Consider the following 25,361-nt stretch of genomic DNA (forward strand, 5'->3'; position numbering starts at 1 on the left):
TTAGGAACTCAGAATCCAGATAGTGTTATTGATTCTCCTAGCTAAGTATAATGATTCTTATTGAGTCTTGGCTGTGGCCCAAAGCACTCTGTCTTCCAGTATTACCACCGGATACATACATGCCACAGACACATAATTGGGTGAACCTTTTCAGATTGTGACTCAGCTTTGCTAAAGTCCCCAATTAGAGGTGTCCAGGGTTCTTAAGCACACTCTTTTTGCCTTGGATCACAACTTTATTTCTTTCTCTCCCTTTTTTTTCTTTTTTTCGTCTCTTTTCTCTTTTTTTTTGTATTCACTGCTTTTTCTTGCTTTAAGAATCATTTTTATGATTTTTCAGATCCTCAGTAACATGTCTCCTTTTTCATCATTCTTTCAAGAGCCAACATTCATGAATCACAAATTCAAAAGACATATGCACTGTTTAAGCATGCATTCAGAAAACAAAAGTGTTGCCACCACATCAAAAGAATTAAACTGTTATAAAATTCAAAATTCATGCAATTCTTCCCTTTTTCAATTAAGAACAATTTTTTATTCAAGAAAGGTGATGGATTCATAGGACATTCATAACCTTAAGGCATAGACACTTAAGACACTAATGATCATAAGACACAAACATGGACAAACATAAAGCATAAATTTTCGAAAAACAAGAAAATAAAGAACAAGGAGATTAAAGAACGGGTCCACCTTAGTGATGGCGGCTTGTTCTTCCTCTTGAAGATCTTATGGAGTGCTTGAGCTCCTCAATATCTCTTCCTTGTCTTTGTTGCTCCTCTCTCATGATTCTTTGATCTTCTCTAATTTCATGGAGGAGGATGGAATGTTCTTGGTGCTCCACCCTTAGTTGTCCCATGTTTGAACTCAATTCTCCTAGGGAGGTGTTCAGTTGCTCCCAATAGTCTTGTGGAGGAAAGTGCATCTCTTGAGGCATCTCAGGGATCTCATGATGAGAGGGGTCTCTTGTTTGCTCCATCCTTTTCTTAGTGATGGGCTTGTCCTCATCAATGAGGATGTCTCCCTCTATGTCAACTCCAACTGAATAACAGAGGTGACAGATGAGATGAGGAAAGGCTAACCTTGCTAAGGTAGAGGACTTGTCCGCCACCTTGTAGAGTTCTTGAGCTATAACATCATGAACTTCTACTTCTTCTCCAATCATGATGCTATGAATCATGATGGCCCGGTCTAGAGTAACTTCGGACCAGTTGCTAGTGGGAATGATTGAGCGTTGGATAAACTCCAACCATCCTCTAGCCACGGGCTTGAGGTCATGCCTTCTTAGTTGAACCGGCTTCCCTCTTGAATCTCTCTTCCATTGGGCGCCCTCTTCACAAATGTCAGTGAGGACTTGGTCCAACCTTTGATCAAAGTTGACCCTTCTAGTGTAAGGATGTTCATCTCCTTGCATCATAGGCAAGTTGAACGCCAACCTTACATTTTCCGGACTAAAATCCAAGTATTTTCCCCGAACCATAGTAAGCCAATTCTTTGGATCCGGGTTCACACTTTGATCATGGTTCTTGGTGATCCATGCATTGGCATAGAACTCTTGAACCATTAAGATTCCGACTTGTTGAATGGGGTTGGTAAGAACTTCCCAACCTCTTCTTCGGATCTCATGTCGGATCTCCGGATATTCACTCTTTTTGAGTGAAAAAGGGACCTCGGAGATCACCTTCTTCAAGGCCACAACTTCATAGAAGTTGTCTTGATGCACCCTTGAGATGAATCTCTCCATCTCCCATGACTCGGAGGTGGAAGCTTTTGCCTTCCCTTTCCTCTTTCTAGAGGTTTCTCCGGCCTTGGATGCCATAAATGGTTATGGAAAAACAAAAAGCAATGCTTTTACCACACCAAACTTAAAAGGTTTGCTCGTCCTCGAGCAAAAGAAGAAAGAAGAGAGTAGAAGAAGAAGAAATGAGGAAGAAGGGAATGGCTTTGTGTTCGGCCAAAGAGGAGGAGAAGTGGTGTTTAGGTTGTGTGAAAATGAAGGAGTGAAGAAGGGTTTATATAGGAGAGGGGGACTCATGGTTCGGTCATGTATGGGTGGGTTTGGGAGGGAAAGTGGTTTGAATTTGAATGGTGAGGTAGGTGGGGTTTTATGAAGGATGGATGTGAGTGGTGAAGAGAAAGATGGGATTTGATAGGTGAAGGGTGTTTGGGGAAGAGTTATTGAGGTGATTGGTGAATGGGTGAAGAAGAAAGAGGGTGGTGGGGTTGGTGGGGATCCTGTGGGGTCCACAGATCCTGAGGTGTCAAGGAAAAGTCATCCCTGCACCAAATGGCATGCAAAAATGCATTTTGAGCCAATTCTGGCGTTAAACGCCGGGCTGGTGCCCATTTCTGGCGTTTAACGCCAGGTTCTTGCCCTTTCCTGGCGTTTAACACCAGTCTGGTGCCCCTTTCTGGCGTTAAACGCCCAGAATGGTGCCAGACTGGGCGTTAAACGCCCATCTGCTAGCCTTACTGGCGTTTAAACGCCAGTAGGTTCTTCCTCCAAGGTGTGCTGTTTTTCTTCCTGTTTTTCATTCTGTTTTTGCTTTTTAAATTGATTTTGTGACTTCTCATGATCATCAACCTACAGAAAACATAAAATAACAAAGGAAAATAGGTAAAATATAACATTGGGTTGCCTCCCAACAAGCGCTTCTTTAATGTCAGTAGCTTGGCAGTGGGCTCTCATGGAGCCTCACAAATGCTCAGAGCAATATTGGAACCTCCCAACACTAAACTTAGAGTTTGAATGTGGGGGTTCAACACCAAACTTAGAGTTTGGTTGTGGCCTCCCAACACCAAACTTAGAGTTTGACTGTGGGGGCTCTATTTGACTCTGATTTGAGAGAAGCTCTTCATGCTTCCTCTCCATGGTGACAGAGGGATATCCTTGAGCCTTAAACACAAAGGATTCTTCATTCACTTGAATGATCAGTTCACCTCTATCAACATCAATCATAGCCTTTGTTGTGGCTAGGAAGGGTCTGTCAAGGATGATGGATTCATCCATGCACTTCCCAGTCTCTAGGACTATGAAATCAGCAGGGATGTAATGGTCTTCAATCTTCACCAAAACATCCTCTACAAGTCCATAAGCTTGTTTTCTTGAATTGTCTGCCATCTCTAGTGAGATTCTTGCAGCATGTACCTCAGAGATCCCTAGCTTCTCCATTATAGAGAGAGGCATGAGATTTACACTTGACCCTAGGTCACACAGAGCCTTCTTGAAGGTCATGGTGCCTATGGTACAAGGTATTGAAAACTTCCCAGGATCCTGTCTCTTTTGAGGTAATTTTTGCCTAGACAAGTCATCCAGTTCTTTGGTGAGCAAAGGAGGTTTGTTCTCCCAAGTCTCATTTCCAAATAACTTGTCATGCAGCTTCATGATTGCTCCAAGGTATTTAGCAACTTGCTCTTCAGTGACATACTCATCCTCTTCAGAGGAAGAATACTCATCAGAGCTCATGAAAGGCAAAAGTAAGTCCAATGGAATCTCTATGGCCTCATTTTGAGCCTCAGATTCCCATGGTTCCTCATTGGGGAACTCAGTGGAGGCCAGTGGACGTCCATTGAGGTCTTCTTCAGTGGCGTTCACTGCCTCTTCCTCCTCTCCAAATTCGGCCATGTTGATGGCCTTGCACTCTCCTTTTGGATTTTCTTCTGTATTGCTTCGAAGAGTACTAGGAGGGAGTTCAGTAATTTTCTTGCTCAACTGTCCCACTTGTGCCTCCAGATTCCTAATGGAGGACCTTGTTTCAGTCATGAAACTTTGAGTGGTTTTGATTAGATCAGAGACCATGGTTGCTAAGTCAGAGTGGTTCTGCTTAGAATTCTCTGTCTGTTGCTGAGAAGATGATGGAAAAGGCTTGCCATTGCTAAACCTGTTTCTTCCACCATTATTGTTGTTGAAACCTTGTTGAGGTCTCTGTTGATCCTTCCATGAGAAATTTGGATGATTTCTCCTTGAAGAATTATAGGTGTTTCCATAGGGTTCTCCTAGGTAATTCACCTCTTCCATTGAAGGGTTCTCAGGATCATAAGCTTCTTCTTCAGATGAAGCATCCTTAGTACTGCTTGGTGCATTTTGCATTCCAGACAGAGCTTGAGAAATCAAATTTGACTTGTTGAGTCAATATCTTGTTCTGAGCCAGAATGGCATTCAGAGTATCAATCTCAAGAACTCCTTTCTTCTGATTAGTCCCATTGTTCACAGGATTCCTTTCAGAAGTGTACATGAATTGGTTATTTGCAACCATTTCAATGAGCTCTTGAGCTTCTGTAGGCGTCTTCTTCAGATGAAGAGATCCTCCAGCAGAGCTATCCAAAGACATATTGGATAGTTCAGAGAGACCATCATAGAAAATACCTATGATGCTCCATTCAGAAAGCATATCAGAAGGACATTTTCTGATCAATTGTTTGTATCTTTCCCAAGCTTCATAAAGGGATTCTCCATCCTTCTGTCTGAAGGTTTGGACTTCCACTCTAAGCTTACTCAATTTTTGAGGTGGAAAGAACTTTGCCAAGAAGGCATTGACTAGCTTTTCCCATGAGTCCAGGCTTTCTTTAGGTTGTGAGTCCAACCATGTCCTAGCTCTGTCTCTTACAGCAAAAGGGAATAGCATAAGCCTGTAGACCTCAGGGTCAACCCCATTAGTCTTGACAGTGTCACAGATTTGCAAGAATTCAGCTAAGAACTGATGAGGATCTTCCAATGGAAGTCCATGGAACTTGCAATTCTGTTGCATTAGAGAAACTAATTGAGGCTTAAGCTCAAAGTTGTTTGCTCCAATGGCAGGGATAGAGATGCTTCTCCCATAGAAGTCGGGAGTAGGTGCAGTAAAGTCACCCAGCACCTTCCTTGCATTGTTGGCATTGTTGTTGTTTTCAGCTGCCATGGGTCCTTCTTCTTTGAAGATTTCTGTTAGGTCCTCTACAGAGAGTTGTGCCTTAGCTTTTCTTAGCTTTCGCTTCAAGGTCCTTTCAGGTTCAGGATCAGCTTCAATAAGAATGCTTTTGTCTTTGTTCCTGCTGATATGAAAGAGAAGAGAACAAGAAAATGTGGAATCCTCTATGTCACAGTATAGAGATTCCTTGAGGTGTCAGAGGAAAAGAAAATTAGAAGGAAGAGATAGAAGAATTCGAACTTAGTAAGATAGAGTTCAAATTGTGCATTGAGAAGGAGTTGTACTCCATTAATAGAAGGATGTGAGAAGAGAGGAAGAAATTTTCGAAAATTAAGTGAAAGATTTTGAAAACATTTTAAAAAAACTTTAATTGATTTTCGAAAATCAAGAGTGGGAAAGAAATCAAGTAATTTTTGAAAAAGATTTTGAAATTAGAAATCAAAAAGATATGATTAAAAACTATTTTGAAAAAGATGTGATTAAAAAGATATGATTGAAAAGTTATGCTTTTAAAAAGATATGATGGAAAAGATATGATTTGAAAACAATTTTAAAAAGATTTGATTTTAAAATTAATGACTTGGCTAACAAGAAAAGATATGATTCAAACATTAAACCTTTCTCAACAGAAAAGGCAACATACTTAAAATGTTCAATCAAATCATTAATTGTTAGCAAGTATCTTTGAACAAGGAAAGAAATTGATTTTGAAAAAGGTTTGATTGAAAAGATATGATTTGAAAAAGATTTGATTTTAAAAAACTTTGAAAACTTGAAAAAAATTGATTCGAAAACAAAATCCTCCCTCTTGTGCCATCCTGGCGTTAAACGCCCAGAATGGTGCACATTCTGGCGTTTAACGCCCAATGCACTACCTTTTTGGGCGTTAAATGCCCAACCAGGCACCCTGGCTGGCGTTTAAACACCAGTCTGTCCTTCTTCACTGGGCGTTTTGAACGCCCAGCTTTTTCTGTATAATTCCTCTGTTGTATGTTCTGAATCTTCAATTCTCTGTATTATTGACTTGAAAAGACATAAATTAAAAATATTTTTGGATTTTTAATAATGAGGAATAATCAAAATGCAATTAAAATCAAATAACAATGCATGCAAGACACCAAACTTAGCAGTTTGTATACTACGGACACTAACAACATGAGAATGCACATGAGAAACAACAAAACACTCAAGTCAAGAGAATTCAAAGATCAGAGCAAGGAAGTCATCAAGAACATCTTGAAGATTAATGAAGACACATGCATGAAAAATGCAAGAAGAACAGAAACATGCAATTGACACCAAACTTAAAATGAGACACTAGACTTAACAAGAAACATAAAATATTTTTTTGTTTTTTTATGATTTTGTAATTTTTTTTTTGGATTTTTCGAAAATTAAGTGGAAAAGAAAATAAAGGTATCAAAATTCTTAATGAGAATTCCAGGAATCATGCAATGTTAGTCTAAAGCTACAGTCTAAAGGAATTAGACATGGCTAGCCAAGCTTCAGCAGGACATTGCATTCAAGAGCTAAATTGATGAGAATCAATCAGCTTTGGTGATGATAAGAACATCACCTTGAAACACTAGAATTCATTCTTAAGAACTTTGAAGAAAAATACCTAATCTAAGCAACAAGATGAACCGTCAGTTGTCCATACACAAAACAATCCCCGGCAACGGCGCCAAAAACTTGGTGCGCGAAATTGTGAACAATACTTTTCACAACTCTCATAATCCCCGGTAATGAACCCCAAAAACTTGGTGTTCAATACCATGGCATAAACACAACTTCGCACAACTAACCAGCAAGTGCACTGGGTCGTCCAAGTAATAAACCTTACGCGAGTAAGGGTCGATCCCACGGAGATTGTTGGTATGAAGCAAGCTATGGTCATCTTGTAAATCTTAGTCAGACAAACTCAAATGGATATGGTGATATACGAATAAAACATAAAGATAAAGATAGAGATACTTATGTAATTTATTGGTGGGAATTTCAGATAAGCGCATGAAGATGCTGTGTCCCTTCCGTCTCTCTGCTTTCCTACTGTCTTCATCCAATCCTTCTTCCTCCTTTCCATGGCAAGCTTATGCAAGGGTTTCACCGTTGTCAGTGGCTACCTCCCATCCTCTCAGTGGAAATGTTCAACGCACCCTGTCACGGCACGGCTATCCATCTGTCGGTTCTCGATCAGGCCGGAATAGAATCCAGTGATTCTTTTGCGTCTGTCACTAACGCCCCGCCCTCAGGAGTTTGAAGCACGTCACAGTCATTCAATCATTGAATCCTACTCAGAATACCACAGACAAGGTTAGACCTTCCAGATTCTCTTGAATGCCGCCATCAGTTCTTGCCTATACCACGAAGACTCTGATCTCACGGAATGGTTGGCTCGGTTGTCAGGCGAGCACTCGGTTGTCAGGCGATCAACCATGCATCGTGTATCAGGAATCCAAGAGATATTAACCCAATCTAAGGTAGAACGGAGGTGGTTGTCAGGCACACGTTCATAGGTGAGAATGATGATGAGTGTCACAGATCATCACATTCATCAAGTTGAAGAACAAGTGATATCTTAGAACAAGAACAAGCGGAATTGAATAGAAGAACAATAGTAATTGCATTAATACTCGAGGTACAGCAGAGCTCCACACCTTAATCTATGGTGTGTAGAAACTCCACCGTTGAAAATATATAAGAACAAGGTCTAGGCATGGCCGAATGGCCAGCCTACCAAAGAGGGTTCAATCATAAAAACATGATCAAAAGATAATAACACAATAGTAAAAGGTCCTACTTATAGAAAACTAGTAGCCTAAGGTTTACAAGGATGAGTAGATGACATAAAAATCCACTTCCGCGCCCACTTGGTGTGTGCTTGGGCTGAGCAATGAAGCATTTTCGTGTAGAGACTCTTCTTGGAGTTAAACGCCAGTTTTTGTGCCAGTTTGGGCGTTTAACTCCCACTTTGGTGCCAGTTCCGGCGTTTAACGCTGGAATTTCTGAAGGTGACTTTGAACGCCGGTTTGGGCCATCAAATCTTTGGCAAAGTATGGACTATCATATATTGCTGGAAAGCCCAGAATGTTTACTTTCCAACGCCGTTGAGAGCGCGCTAATTGGGCTTCTGTAGCTCCAGAAAATTCACTTCGAGTGCAGGGAGGTCAGAATCCAACAGCATCTGCAGTCCTTTTCAGTCTCTGAATCAGATTTTTGCTCAGGTCCCTCAATTTCAGCCAAAAAATACCTGAAATCACAGAAAAACACACAAACTCATAGTAAAGTCCAGAAAAGTGAATTTTAACTAAAAACTAATAAAAATATACTAAAAACTAAACCAAATATACTAAAAACATACTAAAAACAATGCCAAAAAGCGTACAAATTATCCGCTCATCACCTGTGCAATGCACCTGCAACCTTTCAGAGATGCATGCTCTCAATTTTCACTGATATGGTGGAAAAATTTCTGGAAGTCTTCATGGATGACTTTTCAGTATTCGGAGACTCATTCAGCTCCTGTCTTGACCATCTAGCACTTGTTCTAAAGAGATGCCAAGAGACTAACCTGGTTTTAAACTGGGAAAAATGCCACTTTATGGTGACTGAAGGAATTGTCTTTAGGCACAAAATCTCAAACAAGGGAATAGAGGTGGATCAAGCTAAGGTAGAGGTAATTAAGAAATTACCACCACCTGCCAATGTTAAGGCAATCAGAAGCTTTCTGGGGCATGCAGGATTTTATAGGAGGTTTATAAAGGATTTTTCGAAAATCGCCAAACCTCTGAGCAACCTGTTAGCTGCTGACACGCCATTTGTCTTTGATAAAGAGTGTCTGCAGGCATTTGAGACTCTGAAAGCTAAATTGGTCACTGCACCAATAATCTCTGCACCAAACTGGACATTGCCATTTGAACTAATGTGTGATGCCAGTGACCATGCCATTGGTGCAGTGTTGGGACAAAGGCATGACAAGCTTCTACATGTCATTTACTATGCCAGCCATGTTCTAAATGACGCACAGAAGAATTACACAACCACAGAAAAAGAGCTACTTGCAGTGGTTTACGCCATTGACAAATTCAGATCCTATTTAGTAGGATCAAAAGTGATTGTGTACACTGATCATGCTGCTCTTAAATATCTACTCACAAAGCAGGATTCAAAACCCAGACTTATAAGATGGGTGTTGCTTCTGCAAGAGTTTGATATAGAAATAAGAGACAGAAAAGGGACAGAAAACCAAGTAGCAGATCACCTGTCTCGAATAGAACCAGTAGAAGGGGCATCCCTCCCTCTCACTGAGATCTCTGAAACCTTTCCGGATGAGCAACTCTTTGCCATCCAGGAAGTGCCATGGTTTGCAGATATTGCAAACTACAAGGCAGTGAGATTCATACCCAGAGAGTACAGCAGGCTGCAATCAAAGAAATTGATCACAGATGCAAAGTACTATCTTTGGGATGAACCATATCTCTTCAAGAGATGTGCAGACGGAGTAATCCGTAGATGTGTGCCTAAGGAAGAAGCGCAGAAGATTCTATGGCACTGCCATGGATCACAGTATGGAGGACATTTTGGAAGTGAGCGAACAGCCACAAGAGTCCTCCAATGTGGCTTCTACTGGCCTACTCTCTATAAAGATTCCCGAGCATTTGTACTTAATTGTGATAGTTGCCAAAGATCTGGCAATCTGCCTCACAGTTATGCCATGCCTCAACAAGGGATCTTAGAGATTGAGTTGTTTGATGTATGGGGTATTGACTTTATGGGACCTTTCCCACCATCATACTCAAACACTTACATTCTGGTGGTAGTGGATTATGTATCCAAATGGGTGGAGGCTATTGCAACACCCACTAATGACACTAAAACAGTGTTAAAATTCCTCCAGAAACACATCTTCAGCAGATTTGGTACCCCTAGAGTATTAATCAGTGATGGGGGCAGTCATTTCTGCAATAAACAGCTTTACTCTGCTTTGGTTCGTTATGGAGTTAGCCACAGGGTAGCTACTCCATATCACCCACAGACTAATGGGCAAGCTGAAGTCTCGAATAGAGAACTCAAAAGAATCCTGGAACGGACTGTAATTAACCATAGAAGGGATTGGGCAAGGAGCTTGGATGATGCTCTGTGGGCATACAGAACAGCATTCAAGACCCCTATAGGGACCTCTCCATACTAGCTTGTGTATGGAAAGACATGTCACTTGCCAGTGGAACTGGAACACAAGGCCTACTGGGCAACCAGATTCCTGAACCTTGATGCCAAGTTAGCTGGAGAAAAACATTTACTCCAGCTAAATGAGCTAGAGGAATTTAGACTCAACGCTTTCGAGAATGTAAAAATCTACAAGGAGAAAGCGAAATGATGGCATGATAAGAAATTGTCATCTAGAGTCTTTGAACCGGGGCAGAAAGTTCTGCTATTTAATTCCAGGCTCAAATTATTCCCCGGGAAATTAAAATCCCGGTGGAGAGGTCCATATGTGATTACAAGCGTATCACCATATGGATACGTAGAGCTTCAGGATAATGAATCCAACAAAAAGTTCATTGTTAATGGACAGAGAATTAAACATTATCTTGAAAGTAACTCCGAGCAAGAATGCTCGAAACTGAGACTTGATTAGAGCTCAGTGGTAGTCCAGCTAAAGACAATAAAGAAGCGCTTGCTGGGAGGCAACCCAGCCATTTACAAAGTTTATTTACTAATTAAATAAATTTCTTTTTTTTACAGGTATGTGTCCAAGTATCTTCAAGGTAAAATAGCAATTGCTTGAATTCACAGAGTTACAGGGGAATTTGGAAGTTCACTGGCGAAAAAAAAAAGCCAGTAAGAAACATTTTGGGCGTTGAACGCCCAAAAGAAGCACCCACTGGGCGTTCAACGCCAGTAAGGGTAGCCATCTAGGCGTTAAACGCCAGAAAGGAGCATTTTCTGGGCGTTAAACGCCAGAAAGAAGCACCTTCTGGGCATTTAACGCCAGATTGACAGCATCCTGGGCGTTCAGAAAAAGGCCCAGTGACAAAGGACTTCTTGGCGTTCAACGCCAGAAAGATGCATCAGCTGGGCGTTGAACGCCCAGGAGAAGCAACATTTGGGCGTTAAACGCCCAAAACATGCAGCGTTTGGGCGTTAACGCCAGAATGGTGGGGAGGAGGTAAAATTCGTTTTTCTTCACAAATTTTCTAATTTTTATGTTTCAATTCATGATTTCTTGCATAAACATGTTTCAATTCCAAAAATTTTAATCCTAATTTCTAAAAACCCTAATTTCTAAAATCCCTTTTTCAAAAATATCAAATGTATCTTAATTCATAAACACAAATCTTTTTCCAATCCAATTCTTTTTCAAATCTTTTTAATTTCTTCTCATATCTTTTTCAACTCATCTTATCTTTTTTTTCGAAACTGCCTCTCCTTCTACTCCTCTCCTTTCCTTTCTTTTGCTTTAGGACAAGCAAACCTCTAAGTTTGGTGTGATTTGCCATGATCACTGAGCTAAAACTCATTAAGATCATGGCACCTAAGGGAACAGGAAGAGCAAGGATGTGAACTTAAGGGAGCTAAAGCGTCAGAAATTAATTCTTGAAGGCACCCCACAGACTAGAGGAACATCTACTTCCCAAAATACAGGTTGTTAAGTTCTAATTCTAGCTTTAACTCTGTGATAGTATTATTATAGGATTTTACCTTAGAAGTTATATAGGAGTAGTAGTAATTAGCATATCTATTTTGGCTTTATTTCCAATTAAGTTATAACTTATTTTTCTCATCATCATCAAACATGAATAAAATAGTAGATTTTTAGAATAAAGAGGCAATTTAATTTTTTCGAGTTTTTAATAAGGAAGATTCTAATTATTTATATGTGGTGGCAATACTTTTTGTCTTCTGAATGAATGCTTGAACAGTGCATATTTTTGATATTGAATTTTATGAATGTTAAAATTGTTGGCTCCTAAAAGAATGATGAACAAGAGAAATGTTATTGATGATCTGAAAAATTATGAAATTGATTCTTGAAGCAAGAAAAAGCAGTGAAAAAAAAATTTTTTTTTCTTGCGGAAAAAAAATGCCAAAAAGAGAGAAAGAAAAAGCAAGCAGAAAAAGCCAATAGCCCTTAAAACCAAAAGGCAAGGGTAAAAAGGATCCAAGGCTCTGAGCATTAATGGATAGGAGGGCCCAAGGAAATAAATCCAGGCCTAAGCGGCTAAATCAAGCTGTCCCTAACCATGTGCTTGTGGCATGCAGGTCCAAGTGAAAAGCTTGAGACTGAGTGGTTAAAGTCGTGATCCAAAGCAAAAGAGTGTGCTTAAGAACTCTGGACACCTCTAATTGGGGACTCTAGCAAAGCTAAGTCACAATCTGAAAAGGTTCACCCAATTATGTGTCTGTGGCATTTATGTATACGGTGGTAATACTGGAAAACAAAGTGCTTAGGGCCACGGCTAAGACTCATAAAGTAGCTGTGTTCAAGAATCAACATACTAAACTAGGAGAATCAATAATACTATCTGAATTCTGAGTTCCTCTGGATGCCAACCATTCTGAATTTCAAAGGATAAACTGAGATGCCAAAACTGTTCAGAAGCAAAAAGCTACTAGTCCCGCTCATCTAATTAGAATCTGAGCTTCACTTGAAACTCTGAGATATTATTGTTTCTTAATTTCTTTTCATCCTATTTTATTTATCTAGTTGCTTGAGGACAAGCAACAGTTTAAGTTTGGTGTTGTGATGAGCGGATATTTTATACGCTTTTTGGGGGTAATTTCATGTAGATTTTAGTATGTTTTAATTAGTTTTTAGTTAAATTTTATTATTTTTAAGGAAAAAATCATATTTCTGGACTTTACTATGAGTTTGTGTGTTTTTCTGTGATTTCAGGTATTTTCTGGCTGAAATTGAGGGAGCTGAGCAAAAATCTGAGTTAGGCTGAAAAAGGACTGCTGATGCTGTTGGATCCTGACCTCCCTGCACTCGAAATGGATTTTCTGGAGCTACAGGAGTCCAATTGGCGCGCTCTCAATGGCGTTGGAAAGTAGACATCTAGGGCTTTCCAGCAATATGGAATAGTCCATACTTTGTGCGAAGAAAGACGACGTGACTTGGTGTTGAACGCCAAGTACATGCTGCTGTCTGGAGTTAAACGCCCAAAATACGTTATAACTTGGAGTTCAACTCCAAGAAAAGCCTCAGCTCGTGGACAGCTTTAGTCTTAGCCCCAGCACACACCAAGTGGGCCCCAGAAGTGGATTTCTGCACCAATTATCTTAGTTTACTCATATTCTGTAAACCTAGGTTACTAGTTTACTATTTAAACAACTTTTAGAGAATTATTTTGTACCTCATGACATTTTAGATCTGAAATTTGTACCTTTTGGCAGCATGAGTCTCTAAACTCCATTGTTGGGGGTGAGGAGCTCTGCAGCGTCTCGATGAATTAATACAATTACTTTTGTTTTCCATTCAAACACGCTTGTTCCTATCTAAGATGTTCATTTGCGCTTAAACATGAAGAAGGTGATGATCCGTGACACTCATCACCTTCCTCAGATCCATGAACGTGTGCCTGACAACCACCTCCGTTCTACATCAGATTGAATGAGCTTCTCTTAGATTCCTTAATCAGAATCTTCGTGGTATAAGCTAGAATTGATGGCGGCCACTCTTGAGAATCCGAAAAGTCTAAACCTTGTCCGTGGTATTCCGAGTAGGATTCAAGGATTGAATGGCTGTGACGAGCTTCAAACTCGCGATTGCTGGGCGTGATGACAAACGCAAAAGGATCAATGGATCCTATTCCAACATGATCGAGAACCAACAGCTGATTAGCCGTGCTGTGACAGAGCATTTGGAACGTTTTCACTGAGAGGATGGGAGGTAGCCACTGACAATGGTGACACCCTACATACAGCTTGCCATGGAAGGAGCCTTGCGTGTGGAAAAGGATTTCAAGGAAGAGTTGAAATTCAGAGGACAAAGCATCTCCAAAACCCCAACATGTTCTTCATTAATAAAGTAACAATTACTTATTCCAAACACTTTTACTTCTTACAATTAAATCCAAATAACCTTATTGACATCCTGACTAAGATTAATAAAATAAACATAGATTACTTCAAACCAATAATCTTCGTGGGATCGACCCTTACTCACGTAAGGTATTACTTGGACGACCCAGTGCACTTGCTGGTTAGTTGTACGGATTGCAAATTCGTGCACCAGTTATCAAGTCTCAAACATTAACCTGGAGCAAGTGGGACGGACCCCGACCCTTACTACTACCCAGGTATCAGAGTTACATTCATTCAAGACTCCATAATTAACTCATTTATCATAAACATCATTTTCCGTCTCATACCCGGAGCAAGTGGACAACGCCACTGCCTACTACCCGGGGTTATACATCACATTTCAACATTTTCCATTATTATCCATTTAACACATTCATTCATTAATCATATATGCATTTATACTCAGCCATAATCAATAATGGCTTTGCCGTGACCCGGCAATAACTCAGCCACCCGGCTCATGGTCCAATCAAGAACCAGCCATTTATCAATAAATATAGCCCTTCGGCTCATGGCATACACGGTCCCACCGTCATCCTCCATATCTCATATAATCATCATTGATCATCATTGATCATAACTTTTCCCTTTGCTTCACTCGCAAGTTACCACATCCCCTAGCTCCTTTCTCATTGCTAGTCATATCATAATGATTTAATACATAAAGGGTGAGATCAGAGGCTTAGAGGTATGAGATTTGGCTTTTAAAACTCAAAAATCAACTTTGGCATGAAAGCAGGGCCACGCGTACGCGTACTCCACGCGCACGCGTGGATGCCCACAAAGCTCATCGACGCGTATGCGTCATACACGCGGACGCGCGGATTGAAACACATCCAAACGACGCGTAAGCGTCAGCCACGCGTACGCGTGGGTGCATTTGCGCCCCAGGCACAAAACTGGCACAACTCTGGCACAACTCTCGGAAAAATGGCTGGGCATTGGGTGCAGCACATCGACGCGCACGCGCACACCACGCGCTCGCGTGGATGGTGCCTTCTCGAAGAACGATGCGTACACGCCAAGTGCGCCTACGCGTGGAGGGTCATTCTGCTAAAAAAATTTCTAAGTTAAAAGCTGCAGAATTCACAGATTCAACCCCCAATCTTCCGACGGACATAACTTCCTCATTTTAAATCGTTTTTCACCCGTTCTTCGAACGGCATGGACATCCCGGATCCAATTTCATTTCTAAATAGATTTGGCACAAAACAGAGATCCATAGTCCAAGTTATCTCCCGTCAAAGTATGCCCAAAAACCATGTTTTTCATATAAAACCACAAAGTGTCATTTTCAAAACAAGCCATTTTCAACTCTTTTCAAAATCAACCAAAACATGCCAATTTCAACCCTTTTTGAAACCAATCAAAATATACCAAAAATCAACATCAAGCCTCCTCAACTCATACATTAACACTTTACCACGATTCACAAAACTGCCATATAACCATCTTTACCCATTTCAAACAAATGGCTAAATTACAAACATATCAACATGTCATACATCCTTCCTCATCCCAATTTCCAATCAACCATCATTATACATAACCAATATCATACTCACTATCACGTGGTTTCACCCCCAAATCAACCTTAATCATTCCACAAGCATATATCACAACATACATATCTCTCAAGCATTATCATACTATCAAGGCATCAATAATCATACTCACATATATGACCACATAATATATATCAACCAAAATCAAACATACTTCATCTATACAATTTCACCCAAAATTACCAATTTTCACACTTCAAGTCCTCAAACCTCATTATTCAATAACCAACCCAATCATTCATATATTCATTATATGAAATTCATCCAATCACTTGTGTCATCATACAATGCACACATCAACTTACCTCCCTTACCTCTTTCCGGCCTCTGGCCCAAAATTTACGGCCTCCGGCCCAATTTCACTATTTTAATGCATAAACCACAAATTAATACTCATTACCCAATACATCAAATTTTCAATACACCAAGCATACAAGGCCACACAATTCTCAACCCAATCATCAATTCACATTACATACCAACTATGCATATTAGCATCAACCATTTACACAATCCAAACTTAATCCTAGGGGCATCTAGCCTAGGAATTCTCATCACACCACACGGTACTTAAATGAAACTTAAACCGTACCTCTTGTAGCCAAATCAATTGAGCCTCTTCTTTGGAAGTCTCCACCAACCTTAGCCCCAAGCCTCACCAAAGCTCCTCAAGCAACACCAATCTCCCAATTGTGCACCAAAACCATCAAATGCACTAACATAACCAATATTACATACATACATCAACCTAGGGCTCATAAAAATGACAAATCACAAGGGTTGGAGGGTTTCTTACCTTAACCCACTGAAGTTTGTGATGAATATCACCCATGGCTCATACTAGAGCACTCTTAAACAATCAAAATCACAAGGTTTCCTCAAAACCCAAACCAAATTCGAATTTGAAGAGGAAAATGAAAACTGGGAAGAGGACAGTGGATTACTCACCACAAAACTTAGATGGAATTGTAGAGGATGAGAAGAGCGACGCGTGGCCGCAAACGGCTCGTCAATCGGAGCTCCGTAGCTCAAGTTATGGTGGTTTGAAGATCAAAGAGAGTTAGGTTTTCTCTCTTCTCTTCTCTCTTCTCTATTTCAGCGCCCCAACCTCTCTTTTAGGGTAAAATGAGCTGAAATGCTCATAACTAATGTTTATATATGTTGGATCTTGGGCCCACTTAGGCCCAGTTCACTTATTTTTGTCCGTTGGCCCAATTTTGGACCAAAACCTTTAAGATTAGCGCTCTAAATCGCACTTCAAATATTTCTACCTCCCCTAATTATAATCCCTCATTTCTTAATCTTATTTACTCATAATCAATTTTCTCAGCTGCAGTACCAGACAGGTCTCAGCCGGTACTGCTGATCAAAATTTTACTGCGTGCTTTTACACAGAAAACTATGTCTTCCGACTCGGAAAAATTCACTGAATCCAACTATCATATTGAAATCATCAAATTCCAATTGCTAAATCTTCCAACCATATTCGCTCCTACTTAACTCATTATTTAATTAATTTCGGTTAGATCGGGTATTACAGGCATTGTTTTTAGGTAGTTTTTAGTAAGATGTAGCTACTTTTAGGGATGTTTTTATTAGTTTTTATGCAAAATTCACATTTCTAGACTTTACTATGAGTTTGTGTGTTTTTTTGTGATTTTAGATATTTTTTGGCTGAAATTGAGGGACCTAAGCAAAAATCTGATCAGAGGCTGAAAAAAGAACTACAGATGTTGTTGGATTCTGACCTCCTTGCACTCGAAATGGATTTCCTGGAGCTACATAACTCCAAATGGTGCGCTCTCAATTGCGTTGGAAAGTAGACATCCAGGGTTTTCCAATAATATATAATAGTCCATACTTTATTCGAGTTAGACAACCCAAATTGGTGTTCAACACCAGTTCCATGCTGCATTCTGGAGTAAAATGCCAGAAACACGTCATAATCCAGAGTTTAACCCCAAGAGAAGCCTCTGCATGTGTAAAGCTTAAGCTCAGCCCAAGCACACACCAAAGTGGGCCCCAAAAGTAGATTTCAGCACTTTGACTTATTTCTGTAAACCCTAGTAGCTAGTTTAGTATAAATAGAACTTTTTAATATTGTACTATGGGTCTTTGACCAAATTTTTGGATGAGCTTTTGGAACATCTTTGATTATTGTTAGTCCTTAGACACTGGGGGCTGGCCTTACGGCCATGTCTACCTTATTTTCACTTATGTATTTTCAACGGTGGAGTTTCTACACACCATAGATTAAGGTGTGGAGCTCTGCTGTACCTCGAGTATTAATGCAAAGTACTATTGTTCTTCTATTCAATTCACGCTTATTCTTATTCTAAGATATTCGCTGCACTTCAACATGATGAATGTGATGATCCGTGACACTCATCATTATTCTCACCTATGAATGCGTGCCTGACAACCAGTTCCGTTCTACCTTAGATTGAGCGCATATCTCTTAGCCTCCATTCCGAAAGATCGGAGTCTTCATGGTATAAGCTAGAATTATTGGCGGCCATTCCTAAGATCTAAAAAGTCTAAACCTTGTCTGTGGTATTCCGAGTAGGATTTGAGATGGGATGATTGTGACGACCTTCAAACTCGCGAGTGTTGGGCGTAGTGACAGACGCAAAAGAATCACTGGATTCTATTCCAACATGATCGAGAACCGACAGATGATTAGCCGTGCGGTGACAGCGCATTTGGACCATTTTCACTAAGAGGATGGGAAGTAGCCATTGACAACGGTGACACCCTACATACAGCTTACCATGGAAAGAAGTAAGAATGATTGGATGAAAGCAGTAGGAAAGCAGAGATTCAGAAGGAACACAGTATCTTCATGCGCTTATCTGAAATTACCACCAATAAATTACATAAGTATCTCTATCTTTATTTTATGTTTTATTTATCTTTATATTCGAAAACCATTATAACCAATTGAATCCGCCTGACTGAGATTTATAAGATGACCATAGCTTGCTTCAAGCCGACAATCTCCGTGGGATCGACCCTTACTCACGTAAGGTTTATTACTTGGACGACCCAGTGCACTTGCTGGTTAGTTGTGCGAAGTTGTGAAGAATGTGTATGAACCATAGTATTGTGCATCAAGTTTTTGGAGCCATTGCTAGGAAATTGTTCGAGTTGTGAAAAGTATGAGTCACAATTTTGCCTATCAAGTTTTTGGCGCCGTTGCCGGGGATTGTTTGAGTTTGGACAACTGACGGTTAATCTTTTGCTCAGATTAGGTAGTTTTCTTTTCAAAAAGTTTTCAAAAATCTTTCAAAAAATTTTTTCTTCTTTTTCATTTTCCAAATAATTTTCGAAAAAAATTTAATTAATAAAATCATAAAAACCTAAAATATTTTGTGTTTCTTGTTTGGGTCTAGTGTCAATTTTTAAGTTTGGTATCAATTGCATTTTTTTTTTAAATTTGTGCATTTTTCGAAAAACTCATGCATGGTGTTCTTCATGATCTTCAAGTTGTTCTTGACAAGTCTTCTTGTTTGATCTTTATATTTTCTTGTTTTGTGTTTTTTGTTGTTTTTCATATGCATTTTTGCATTCATAGTGTCTAAGCATTGAAAATTTCTAAGTTTGGTGTCTTGCATGTTTTTTTTTTCTTGAAAATTTTTCAAAAATAAGTCTTGATGTTCATCTTGATCTTCAAAGGTTCTTGGTGTTCAAATTGACATTCATAGTGTTCTTGCATGTTTTCTTTGTTTTGATCTTAATTTTTCATGTTGTGAATCATTTTTGTGTTTTTCTCTCTCCTCGTTAAAAATTCAAAAATAAAAAATATCTTTCCCTTATTTCTCTCATAAATTTCGAAATTTTTGGGTTGACTTAGTCAAAAATTTTTAAAATAAGTTGTTTCTTGTTAGTCAAGTCAAGATTTCAATTTTAAAAATCTTATCTTTCCAAAACTTTTTCAAAAACCAAATCTTTTTCATTTTTTCTTTTATATTTTTGAAAATATTTTTAAAATTAATTTTCAAAATATTTTTCTTAATTTCATTTCAAATTTTCAAAAACTTTACTAACAATTAATGTGATTGATTCAAAATTTTGAAGTTTGTTACTTTCTTGTTAAGAAAGGTTCAATCTTTAATTTCTAGAATCATATCTTTTAGTTTCTTGTTAGTCAAGTCATCAATTTTAAAAATCAAATCTTTTTCAACCATATCTTTTCAATCATATATTTTTCAAAATCTTTTCTAACTTCTTATCTTTTCAAAATTGATTTTCAAATCTTTTTCAACTAACTAATTAACTTTTTGTTAGTTTCTTATCTTTTTCAAAACCACCTAACTACTTTCCTCTCTCTCTAATTTTCGAAAATCACTTCCCTCTTTTTCAAAAACCTTTTTAATTAACTAATTGTTTTTAATTTCAATTTTATTTCTTCTCTTAATTTTTGAATTCTAACTTAAAATTAAAATAAAAACAAAAATAATTTTCTTTTCTTAAAAATAATTTTCAAAAACTCCTCTCTCTCACCTCTTCTATTTATTTTATTTATTTACTAACACTTCTCTTTATCTAAAAATTCGAACCCTCTCTTCTCCTTTGTGTTCGAATTTTTCTTCTCCTTCTTCTATTCTTTTCTTCTTCTACTCACATAAAGGAATCTCTATACTGTGACATAGAAGATTTCTCTTCCTTTTCTATTCTCTTCTTTTTCATATGAGCAGGAGCAAGGACAAGGACATTCTTGTTGAAGCAGATCCTGAACCTGAAAGGACTCTGAAGAAGAAGCTAAGAGAAGCTAAAGCACAACAATCCAGAGAAAACCTTACAGAGAATCTCAAAAAAGAAAGAGACATGGCCGAACCCAACAACAAAGCAAGGAGGATGCTTGGTGATTATACTACACCTACTTCAAATTTTTATGGAAGAAGCATCTCAATCCCTGCCATTGGAGTAAATAATTTTGAGCTGAAGCCTCTACTAGTTGCTCTAATGCAACAGAACTGCAAGTTTCATGGACTTCCATCAGAAGATCCTTATCAGAAAACTTGATGAGTATTTTGGTGGAAAAATGAATTTCTCCCAAAACACACAGATCTAACTGGCAAGTGCACCGGGTCGCATCAAGTAATAAAAACTCACGGGAGTGAGGTCGATCCCACAGGGATTGATGGATCAAGCAACTTTAGTGGGTGATTAGTTTAGTCAAGCTAACATTGAGTGAATTGTGTGAAGTTGAGCAACAGAAGGTAAAAATTGCAATGAATTTAAATTGCAGAAAGTAAATGGAACTGAAACTTAAAGAGCAAGAAATATAAATTGCAAGAATCTTAAATTGCAAGAATTATAAATTGCATGAAATTGTAAAGGGAATTAGGAATTGGATTTGCAGAATTTAAACAAGGAGAAGTTAAATTGCAACAAGCAGAGAAGTAAAAGATGGATTCGATTGATTCGGAATCAAAACAGAAATGTAAATAAACATGAAAAGTAATAAACAGAGAATGTAAAATTGAAATTAAGATCTCAGGACCCAAGAGACTAGATAACCAAGTCTAGATCTCAATGCCTTCCTAGATCCAACAAGAGCAATTGCAAAGAAATTAAAGAAATGTAAAGTGCAGCAAAAGTAGATGAAGAGCAATTAACAGAAAATTAGATTCAATTAAGCAGTAAAGAAAGCAGAGAGAAATCTCAGAGGGAGAATGAAACAGAACACCTTCAGTTCTCCACCCAAGATTCAAAAAACAAAGACAAGAAAATTAAAGAGAGAGCTCTCTACTACTACTCCTAATGCTCCCTAGTGGAGCCGGCCTCCTCACAAATATGAAAATGATGCCTTATATAGGCTTTACAAAATGAAAATGAAAATTAAAAATAAATTACAGTTAAATGAAATTCCTATTTTATCTATTTCTTGTGCCTTTGAGTGATGATCATTTGGGCCCTTGCTCTTGATGGAATTGGGTTGATAAAGGCCTTGGTTGATTGCTCCTGGAGTTTGAAGAGGAACCGAATTGAACCGGGTTGAGTTTGCAAAAGTTGGACCAAAAGTTGGAGCTAACGTTAGGGGTCTAACTTTGGCTCCAACTTTTCATAGCAGCCCACAAATCTTGCTGGTATGAACGTTGGTGCCAACGTTAGGGGTCTAACTTTGACCCTAACGTTGGCCTCCCTTATGCACATTTATGGGGCTAACTTTGTCCTCTTGTCATGTTGCCAAATTTATGCCCAATATAAACTATCATATATGGTTGGAAAGCTCTGAATGTCAGCTTTCTAACCCACTTGGAATCACTTCAATTGGACATTTACAACTCAAGTTATGATCATTTGAAGAGGGCATGGTCGCTGGCTTTGGTGTGCAGCGTTTGAGGTAACGTTAGCCCTCAAACATTGGCGAAAACGCCAGTTCTGGAGGCTCAAATGTATTGTCCACCCCATACTATTATACATTGTTGGAAAGCCCTGGATGTCTACTTTCCAATGCCGTTGGGAGCACATTATTTGGAGCTCTACAGCTCGAGTTATACTCCTTTGAAGGTGCAGAGGTCAGTTGGCCTCACTGCAGGTTGCCACCATGTTCGTTTATGCACATTGCGGGGCAGTTTTCTCCCTCAATTTTAGTGTCCACCATGCAGTGCCATATATGCTTGGAAAGCTCTTGATTCCTACTTTCCAATTCTTCTTAAATCACCTCATTTGGAGCTCTGTAGCTCAAGTTATTCTTGTTGGAAGTATACCCCTTCAAGCTGTTGTGGTGTGTGGCGCCAACGTTAGCCCAAAAGTTAGGGGGCTAACGTTGGCGCAAACTTTTGCCCATTCCTTTACATCTTCATGTGCCAACGTTAGCCTCCAAGTTAGGGGGCTAACGTTGGCGCAAACGTGAGTAGCCCCTGGGAGTGTTTTTCAGCTTCCAACGTTAGCCTCCAAGTTAGGGGGCTAACTTCAAGGCTAACTTTTTACCCAAAACTTTTTGTCCTCTCTTCCTCCTTGTTTTGAGCCACGTTTTTCTTCCTTTGGGCCACGCTTTTCTTCCTTGATTTGGTTATGGGTCACGCTTTTAGAAGCGTGGCCTAAGCCTCCAAAGTGTGCTCCAACTTCAAAGTGTGCCCAAAATTCCTCTTTTCTTCTTTTTAGCTTATTTTGTGCTCTTTTTGCTTCTTTTTCTTCTTATTTCCTACAAAGTTTATCAAATCAAAAGATCAAAGAAATGTACCATTTAAGCACCAAAGAATGCAATATTTAAGCACTAATCATAAATTTCTTGTATGAAAAAGCATAGAAAAACATGACATGGTGACATGTCATCATTTTTAACTGAATTCTTGTAGATATGTAATACTGTTAAGACTAATGGAGTAGATCCTGAAGTCTACAGGCTCATGCTTTTCCCTTTTGCTGTAAGAGACAGAGCTAGAACATGGTTGAACTCACAACCTAAAGATAGCCTGGCTTCTTGGGATAAGCTTGTCACGACCTTCTTGGCCAAGTTATTTCCTCCTCAAAAGCTGAGCAAGCTTAGAGTGGATGTTCAGACCTTCAAGCAAAAAGATGGTGAATCCCTCTATGAAGCTTGGGAAAGATACAAGCAGTTGACCAAAAAGTGTCCTTCTGACATGCTTTTAGAATGGACCATTTTGGATATATTCTATGATGGTCTATCTGAATTCTCTAAGATGTCACTGAACCATTCTGCAGCTGGATCCATTCACCTAAAGAAAATGCCTGCAGAAGCTCAAGAACTCATTGACATGGTTGTAAATAACCAATTCATGTACACCTCTGATAGGAATCCTGTGAGCAATAGGACGCCTCAGAAGATGGGAGTTCTTGAAATTGATGCTCTGAATGCCATATTGGCTCAGAACAAAATATTGACTCAGCAAGTCAACATGATTTCTCAGAGTCTGAATGGATTGCAAAACGCATCCAACAGTACTAAAGAAGTATCTTCTGAAGAAGAAGCTAATGATCCTGAGAACCCTGCAATGGCAGAGGTGAATTACATGGGTGAAGCCTATGGAAACACCTATAATCCCTCATGGAGAAATCATCCAAATTTCTTGTGGAAGGATCAACGAAAGCCTCAACAAGGCTTTAATAATGGTGGAAGAAACAGGTTTAGCAATAGCAAGCCTTTTCCATCATCTTCTCAGCAATAGACAAAGAATTCTGAGCAGAGCCCCTCTAGCTTAGCAAGCATAGTCTCTGATCTATCTAAGGCCACTTTAAGTTTCATGAATGAAACAAGGTCCTCCATTAGAAACTTGGAGGCACAAGTGGGCCAGCTGAGTAAAAGAGTCACTGAAACTCCTCCTAGTACTCTCCCAAGCAATAAAGAAGAGAATCCAAAAAGAGAGTGCAAGGCCATTAATATTATCAAAATGGCCGAATCTGAATCCCAATGAGGAAGACCTTATGGGACGTCCTCCAGACAGAAAGGAGTTCTCTATTGAGGACCTAAAGGAATCTGAGGCTCATATAGAGACCATAGAGATTCCATTAAACTTCTTTCTACCATTCATGAGCTCTGAGAACTATTCTTCCCTCGAAGAGGATGAAAATGTAACTGAAGAGCAAGTTGCTCAATATCTAGGAGCCATCATGAAGCTGAATGCCAAGTTGTTTGGTAATGAGACTTGGAAAGATGAACCTCCCTTGCTCATTAGTGAACTAAATACATGGGTTCAACAAACTTTACCTCAAAAGAAACAAGATCTTGGTAAATTCTTAATACCATGTACCATAGGCACCATGACCTTTGAGAAGACTCTGTGTGACCTGGGGTCAGGCATAAATCGTATGCCACTCTCTATAATGGAAAATCTGGGGATCTTTGAGGTACAAGCTGCAAGAATCTCATTAGAGATGGCAGACAAGTCAATAAAACAAGCTTATGGATTGGTAGAAGACGTGTTAGTGAAGGTTAAAGGCCTTTACATCCCTGCTAAATTCATAATCTTAGACGCTGGGAAGGATGAGGATGAATGCATCATCCATGGAAGACCCTTCCTAGCCACAGCAGGAGCTGTGATTGATGTTGACAGAACAGAGCTAGTCCTTCAATTGATTGGGGACTACCTTGTGTTTAAAGCTCAAGGATCTTCCTCTGCAACCATGGAGAGGAAGCATGAAAGGCTTCTCTCAATACAGAGTCAAACAAAGCCCCCATAATCAAACTCTAAGTTTGGTGTTGGGAGGCCACAACCAAACTCTAAGTTTGGTGTTGAGAAGCCCCCACATTCAAACTCTAAGTTTGGTGTTGGGAGGGCCAAACAATGCTCTGAACATCTGTGAAGCTCTATGAGAGCTCACTGTCAAGCTATTGACATTAAAAAAGCGCTTATTGGGAGGCAACCCAATTTTTATTTATCTATATTTCTATTGTTCTTTTATGTTTTATTAGGTTTATGATCATATGGAGTCACAAAACAATTCCAAAAATTAAAAACAGAACAAAAAAGAGCAGAAGAAAAAGCACACCATGGAGGAAGAGCAGTCTGGCGTTTAAACGCCAAAAACAAGCACCAAGCTGGCATTTAATGCCAGAAACAAGCATCAGGCTGGCGTTAAACGCCAGAAACAGGTTACATCTGGGCGTTTAACGCTAGAAACAAGCACCAAGCTGGCGTTTAACGCCAGAAACAAGCATCAAGCTGGCGTTTAATGCTAGAAACAAGCGTCAGGCTGACGTTAAACGCCAGAAACAGGCTACATTTGGGCATTTAACGCCAGAAACAAGCATCAGTCTGGCGTTAAATGCTAGGATTACATACAGAGGGCGTTTTACACACCTAAAAGGTGCAGGGATGAGAAATCCTTGACA

The 25,361-nt window shown here is 39.3% G+C and overlaps 2 non-coding genes across 2 annotated transcripts; one reads left to right on the plus strand and one right to left on the minus strand.

Annotated features, from left to right (window-relative positions):
- Positions 1–4,385: 4,385 nt before the first annotated feature.
- Positions 4,386–4,493, plus strand: LOC130937087 (small nucleolar RNA R71). The gene has a single exon (XR_009068321.1). It is a non-coding gene; the product is annotated as a small nucleolar RNA R71 (small nucleolar RNA).
- Positions 4,494–23,049: 18,556 nt separating this feature from the next.
- On the minus strand, positions 23,050–23,157 carry LOC130937507 (small nucleolar RNA R71). The gene has a single exon (XR_009068723.1). It is a non-coding gene; the product is annotated as a small nucleolar RNA R71 (small nucleolar RNA).
- Between the last annotated feature and the right edge of the window lie 2,204 nt (positions 23,158–25,361).

Source organism: Arachis stenosperma, chromosome 6, assembly GCF_014773155.1.
Source record: "Arachis stenosperma cultivar V10309 chromosome 6, arast.V10309.gnm1.PFL2, whole genome shotgun sequence".
Lineage (NCBI taxonomy): Eukaryota > Viridiplantae > Streptophyta > Magnoliopsida > Fabales > Fabaceae > Arachis > Arachis stenosperma.